The 7,583-nt window shown below is 39.7% G+C and overlaps 1 protein-coding gene across 1 annotated transcript in view; it reads right to left on the reverse strand.

Moving 5' to 3' along the window:
• Positions 1 to 7,583, reverse strand: part of DMRT1 (doublesex and mab-3 related transcription factor 1) — a 103,959-nt gene that overhangs the window by 72,694 nt on the left and 23,682 nt on the right. The gene's annotated exons all lie outside the window — the stretch shown is intronic.

A 7,583-nucleotide genomic window follows, 5' to 3' on the forward strand; every position in this document is an offset into this window, starting at 1 on the left:
AACTTCCCCGGGAGAACACACGGCGCACCTCAGGCTGGTGCAACGGCACGCCGGCCTCTGCCGCCGCAGGCCCGCCCCGCACTCCGTGCCCCTCCCTCCCCGCGGCCTGAGTGAGCCGGAGCCCCCGAGTCAGCGGCTCCTTTAACCCTGTCCTGTCTGGGCGAAGAACAGACGCCCTCAAGCGACCTACACGCAGAGGCGGGTCCAAATCCAAAGCTGAACCCCGGGAGCTGTGCGAAGAAGAGAAATTCTCCGGGCAGCCTCAGGAGCAGCGGATTAAACCTCCACATTCAACTTGATGTACCTGCATCTGTGGAATACCTGAATAGACAACGAATCATCCCAAATTGAGGAGATGGACTTTGGGAGCAACGATATATATATTTTTTTCCCCTTTTTCTCTTTTTGTGAGTGTGTATGTGTATGCTTCTGTGTGTGATTTTGTCTGTATAGCTTTGCTTTTACCATTTGTCCTAGTGTTCTGTCTGTTTTTGTTTTGTTTGTTTTAGTACAGTTCTTAGCACTTCTTATCATTGGTGGGTTTGCTTTTTGGTTTGGTGGCTCTCTTCTTTCTTTCTTTCTTTATTGCTTTATAAAAAAATTTTTTTTAATAATTATTTTTTATTTTAATAACTTTATTTTATCTACTTCTTTCTTTCTTTCCTTTTCTTCTCCCTTTTATTCTGAGCCGTGTGGATGACAGGCTCTTGGTTCTCTAGCCAGGTGTCAGGGCTGTGCCTCTGAGGTGGGAGAGCCAAGTTCAAGACACTGGTCCACAAGACACCTCCCAGCTCCACATAATATTAAATGGCGATAATCTCCCAGAGATCCCCATCTCAATGCCAAGACCCAGCTCCACTCAACGACCAGCAAGCTACAGTGCTGGACACCCCATGCCAAACAACTAGCAAGACAGGAACACAACCCCACCCATTAGCAGAGAGGCTGCCTAAAAACATAATAAGGCCATAGACACCCCAAAACACACCACCGGACGCAGTCCTGTCCACCAGAAAGACAAGATCCAGCCTCATCCACCAGAACACAGGCACCAGTCCCCTCCACCAGAAAGCCTACACAACCCACTGAACCAACCTTAGTCACTGGGGACAGATACCAAAAACAACGGGAACTACGAACCTGCAGCCTGCAAAAAGGAGACCCCAAACACAGTAAGTTAAGCAAAATGAGAAGACAAAGAAACACACCGCAGATGAAGGAGCAAGGCAAAAACCCACCAGACCTAACAAATAAAGAGGAAATAGGCAGTCTACCTGAAAAAGAATGCAGAATAATGATAGTAAAGATGATCCAAAAATCTTGGAAATAGAATGGAGAAAATACAAGAAACGTTTAACAAGGACCTAGAAGAACTAAAGAGCAAACAAACACTGATGAACAACACAATAAATGAAATTAAAAATTCTCTGGAAGGGATCAATAGCAGAAAAACTGAGGCAGAAGAACGGATAAGTGACCTGGAAGATTAAATAGTGGAAATAACTACCACAGAGCAGAATAAAGAAAAAAGAATGAAAAGAATTGAGGACAATCTCAGAGACCTCTGGGACAACACTGAACGCACCAACATTCGAATTATAGGGGTCCCAGAAGAAGAGAAAAAGAAAGGGACTGAGAAAATATGTGAAGAGATTATAGTTGAAAACTTCCCTAATACGCGAAAGGAAATAGTTATTCAAGCCCAGGAAGTGCAGAGAGTCCTATACAGGATAAATCCAAGGAGAAACATGCCAAGACACATACTAATTGAACTATCAAAAATTAAATACTAAGAAAAAATATTAAAAGCAGCAAGGGAAAAACAACAAATAACACACAAGGGAATCCCCATAAGGTTAACAGCCAATCTTTCAGCAGAAACTCTGCAAGCCAGAAGGGAGTGGCAGGACATATTTAAAGTGACAAAGGAGAAAAACCTACAACCAAGATTACTCTACCCAGAAAGGATCTCATTCAGATTTGACGGAGAAATTAAAACGTTTACAGACAAGCAAAAGCTAAGAAAATTCAGCACAACCAAACCAGCTTTACAACAAATGCTAAAGGAACTTCTCTAGGCAGGAAACACAAGAGAAGGAAAAGACCTACAATAACAAACCCAAAACAATTAAGAAAATGGTAACAAGAACATACATATCAATAACTACCTTAAATGGAAATGGATTAAATGCTCCAACCAGAAGACACAGACTGGGTGAATGGATACAAAAACAAGACCTGTATAGATGCTGTCTACAAGAGACCCACTTCAGACCTAGGGACATATACAGACTGAAAGTGAGGGGATGGAAAAAGACAGTCCATGCATATGGAAATCAAAACAAAGCTGGGGGCTTCCCTGGTGGCACAGTGGTTGAGAGTCCACCTGCTGATGCAGGGGACACAGGTTCGTGCCCCGGTCTGGGAAGATCCCACATGCTGCGGAGTGGCTGGGCCCGTGAGCCATGGCCGCTGAGCCTGTGTGTCCGGAGCCTGTGTTCCGCAACGGGAGAGGCCAGAACAGTGAGAGGCCCACGTACCACAAAAAAAAAAAAAAAAAAAAAACAAAGCTGGAGTGGCAATTCTCATTTCAGACAAAATAGACTTTAAAACAAAGACTATTACAAGAGACAAAGAAGGACACTACTTAATGATCAAGGGATCAATCCAAGAAGAAGATACAACAATTGTAAATATTTATGTACCCAACATAGGAGCACCTCAATACATAACGCAAATCCCAACAGCCATAAAAGGGGAAATCGACAATAACACAATCATAGTAGGGGATTTTAACACCCCACTTTCATCAATGGACAGATCATCCAAAATGAAAATACATAAGGAAACACAAGCTTTAAATGATACATTAAACAGGATGGACTTAATTGATATTTATAGGACATTCCATCCAAAAACAACAGAATACACATTCTTCTCAAGTGCTCATGGAATATTCTCTAGGATAGATCACATCTTGTGTCACAAATCAAGCCTTGGTAAATTTAACAAAACTGAAACCATGTCGAATATCTTTTCTGACCACAACGCTACGAGACTAGATATCGATTACAGGAAAAAAATCTGTAAAAAATACAAACACAGGGAGGCTAAACAATACACTACTTAATAACCAAGAGATCACTGAAGAAATCAAAGAGGAAATCAAAAAGTACCTAGAAACAAATGACAATGAAAACATGATGACGCAAAACCTATGGGATGCAGCAAAAGCAGTTCTAAGAGGGAAGTTTATAGCAATACAACCCTACCTTAAGAAACAAGAAATATCTCAAATAAACAACCTAACCTTACACCCAAAGCAATTAGAGAAAGAAGAACAAAAAACTCTAAAGTTAGAAGCAAAGAAATCATAAAGATCAGATCAGAAATAAATGAAAAAGAAATGAAAGAAATGATAGCAAAGATCAATAAAACTAAAAGCTGGTTCTTTGAGAAGATAAACAAAATTGATAAACCATTAGCCAGACTCATCAAGAAAAAAAGGGAGAAGACGCAAATCAATAGAATTAGAAATGAAAAAGGAGAAGTAACAACTGACACTGCAGAAATACAAAGGATCATGAGAGATTACTACAAGCAACTATATGCCAATAAAATGGACAACTATGTGCCAATAAAATGGACAAATGAACAAAAAAATTTCACAACTTGTATGGAAACACAAAAGACCCCGAATAGCCAAAGCAATCTTGAGAAAGAAAAACGGAGGTGGAGGAATCAGGCTCCCCGACTTCAGACTATACTACAAAGCTACGGTAATCAAAGACAGTATGGTACTGGCATAAAAACAGAAACATAGATCAATGGAACAGGATAGGAAGCCCAGAGATAAACCCACGCACATATGGTCACCTTATCTTTGATAAAGGAAGCAAGAATATACAGTGGAGAAAGGACAGCCTCTTCAATAAGTGGTTCTGGGAAAACTGGACATCTACATGTAAAAGAATGAAATTAAAACACTCCCTAACACCATACACAAAAATAAACTCCAAATGGATTAAAGACCCAAATGTAAGGCCAGACACTATCAAACTCTTAGAAGAAAACATAGGCAGAACACTCTATGACATAAATCACAGCAAGATCCTTTTTGGCCCACCTCCTAGAGAAATGGAAATAAAAACAAAAATAAACAAATGGGACCTAATGAAACTTAAAAGCTTTAGCACAGCAAAGGAAACCATAAGCAAGACAAAAAGACAACCCTCAGAATGGGAGAAAATGTTTGCAAATGAAGCAACTGACAAAGGATTAATCTCCAGAATTTATAAGCAGCTCATTCAGCTCAGTATCAAAAAAAACAAACAACCCAATCCAAAAATGGGCAGAAGACCTACATAGACATTTCTCCAAAGAAGACATACAGATTGCCAACAAACACATGAAAAAATGCTCAACATCATTAATCATTAGAGAAATGCAAATCAAAACTACAATGAGATATCATCTCACACCGGTCAGAATGGCCATCATCAAAACATCTACAAACACATTGTAAAGAAATTATACTCCAATAAACATGTTAAAAAATTTTTTTAAACATCTACAAACAATAAATGCTGGAGAGGGTGTGGAGAAAAAGGAACCCTCTTGCACTGTTGGTGGGAATGTAAATTGATACAGCCACTATGGAGAACAGTATGGAGGTTCCTTAAAAAACTACCATACTACCCAGCAATTCCACTACTAGGCATATACCCTGAGAAAACCATAATTCAAAAAGAGTCATGTACCACAGTGTTCACTGCAGCTCTATTTACAACAACCAGGACATGGAAGCAACCTAAGTACCCATCGACAGATGAATGGATAAAGAAGATGTGGCACATATATACAATGGAATATTACTCAGCCATAAAAAGAAACAAAATTGAGTTATTTGTAGTGAGGTGGATGGACCTAGAGTCTGTCATACAGAGTGAAGTAAGTCAGAAAGAGAAAAACAAATACCATATGCTAACACATATATATGGAATCTAAAAAAAAAAAAAAAATTGTTGTGAAGAACCTAGGGGCAGGACTGGAATAAAGATGCAGACACATAGAGAATGGACTTGAGGACACGGGCAGGGGGAAGGGTAAGCTGGGATGAAGTGAGAGAGTGGCATGGACATATATACACTATCAAACATAAAATAGATAGCTAGTGGGAAGCAGCTGCATAGCACAGGGAGATCAGCTAGGTGGTTTGTGACCACCTAGAGGGGTGGGATAAGAAGGGTGGGAGGGAGGAAGACACAAGAGGGAGGAGATATGGGTATATATGTATAAGTATAACTGATTCACTGTTTTATAAAGCAGAAACTAACACACCATTGTAAAGCAATTATACTCCAATAAAGATGTTAAAATTAAATAAATAAATAAAATAAAAATAAGATTGTCGATGTTTGTCTCTGCTTCTGAAGGTCCCCAGTGGTGATCTGAAGAGAAGGACTAGACCCTTAAGTAAATGTGAAGAGATAAAAAGCCACATTATGTCTGGTATTATTTCACATGGCTTTTGTTCAGTCCAAGATTATATACCCAGATCAGTTTAATACCTCTGGTTTTCAGTTGGGTATTTGTCCTATAAAATGTTTCAAGTCATTAAGAACAGTACCTTAACCAACTGCTAAGAAGGACTGGGTCCCCCAGTAACAGAACCTGCCTCCAAAACAGCAGTTCTCACCCTGGGCTGCACGGGGTAGCGTGGAGGGTAAAATCCCTCAGGACCAGGCCACCCCCCAGACCCTTTACCTTAGAGCCTCTGGCTTTGGGGACCCAGGCATCAGAAGTCTTCAGAGCCTCCAGGTGGTGACTCCACCAGCAGGGTGACAACTGCTTTAAACCCACCAGAGGTTGGTGTTTTAGCAGCAGGAACTCCCACTCTTATACCCTATGGCAGCAGCTCTGAAAATGTGATTGAGGCCCCCTGCCCACACCGCCGTTTCGAGGGTCCATGAGGTCAAAAGTATTTCCACAATAACGTAAAGCTGCTATTGGCCTTTCTCTCTGTGTTGACAGTTGCACTGATGATGCAGAAGCAATGGTGGGGAAAACGTGGTTTCTTAGCAGGAATCAAGGCAGTCCCACCAAACTGTACGGAGAGTCACTGTATTCCCTACTGCTATGAAGCAAAATAGTTTTAAATTTTTACGCCAATTTTGCTTAAGATGCCCTTGATGAAGCAGGAAAACAAACTGATTAAATCTCCACCTTTGACTGCATCTTATTATCATGGTGACCAAGTGGGAAGGACTCACAAAGCACTTCTGCTGCTTTGTGCTGATGTTTTCCTTGGAGGAGGCACTTGTGTAAATGTTTGAATGAAGAGCCAGGCTCACTGCTTTTTTTTTTTAAATGGAACACCATTTACTTGAAAGAATGACTGATGACAAACTACAGTTACTGAGACTTGGGTATTTAGCAGACATTTTCTTTAAAATGAAGAAAGTGAGCCTATCACTACAAGGAAAACAACTGAAAGTATTTATTGCCAAAACGTTGAGCTTTAGAGTTAAAACCAGAATTTTGGAAAACTTACATCCACCATCATGTGCTTGACAGCTTTCCAAACTTAAAGAGCATTCTGACAAAATCATCAGTGATATTAATGAGTGGAATTCTCTGATATTTCGTAATGAAATGTCAACATTTGGAAGATCTGCACAATTCAGTGAACAAGTATTTTCCAAATGACCAATGGATGACATTACAAAATAATGAATGGTTGACAGATCCATTTAAAGTGCAAGATGGATTTTAATTTAACTGAGTACAAAAAACTCATTAGCATGGCTTCAGATCCACACTGCAACTAATCTTTAAGAAATTATCACTTGTCAAGTTTTGGTCTAGTATCAAAGAATAGTCACAGTGATCTCAAAAGACTCTTCAAGCATTTATCTTCCTTTTCCAACTATGTATCTATGTGAAGCTGAACTGTCTTCATGTGTTTCAGTCAAAACAACAGACTGGGGACTTCCCTGGCGGTCCAGTGGTTAAGACTCTGCCTTCCAATACAGGGGGTGCAGGTTCGATCCCTGTTCGGGGCACTAAGAAAGATCCCAGATGCCTCATGACAAAAAACCCAAAACATAAAACAGAAGCAATATTGTAACAGACTCAATAAAGACTTAAAAAAAAAAAAGACTGAATGAAGTACACATGGGAACTCAGCTGTGTTCTATTAATAAGCCAGACATATAAAATATATTTGTAAAAATGTGAAACAATGCCACCCTCCCTCACTAATTTGTTTTGGAAAATATAGTTATTTTTCATTAAAATATGTTACTTAGGTTAACAAATAATAGATTTATTATTTTCAAGGAATTAACAAATGTATTCTTAATTTCTCAGTTTTAGTTTCTAATTCAATAAATACTGATAGATGTAATTCACATAAACAAAAGCTCTTTGAGGTCCTCAAGAATTTTTTTAAGAGTGTAAGAAATTTGAGAACCTCCGTATCGCAGGCTCTTCTCTTTCTAGGAGGGCGGATTTCAGAGCAATTGGTGTCAGTGTCTCATCCTGAGCTGGCACACTGAGCTGCTTAGTTAGCAGTCAGCAGG

The sequence above is a fragment of the Lipotes vexillifer genome, unplaced genomic scaffold (genome assembly GCF_000442215.2).
Source record: "Lipotes vexillifer unplaced genomic scaffold, Lipotes_vexillifer_v1.1 scaffold948, whole genome shotgun sequence".
Taxonomy (NCBI): domain Eukaryota; kingdom Metazoa; phylum Chordata; class Mammalia; order Artiodactyla; family Lipotidae; genus Lipotes; species Lipotes vexillifer.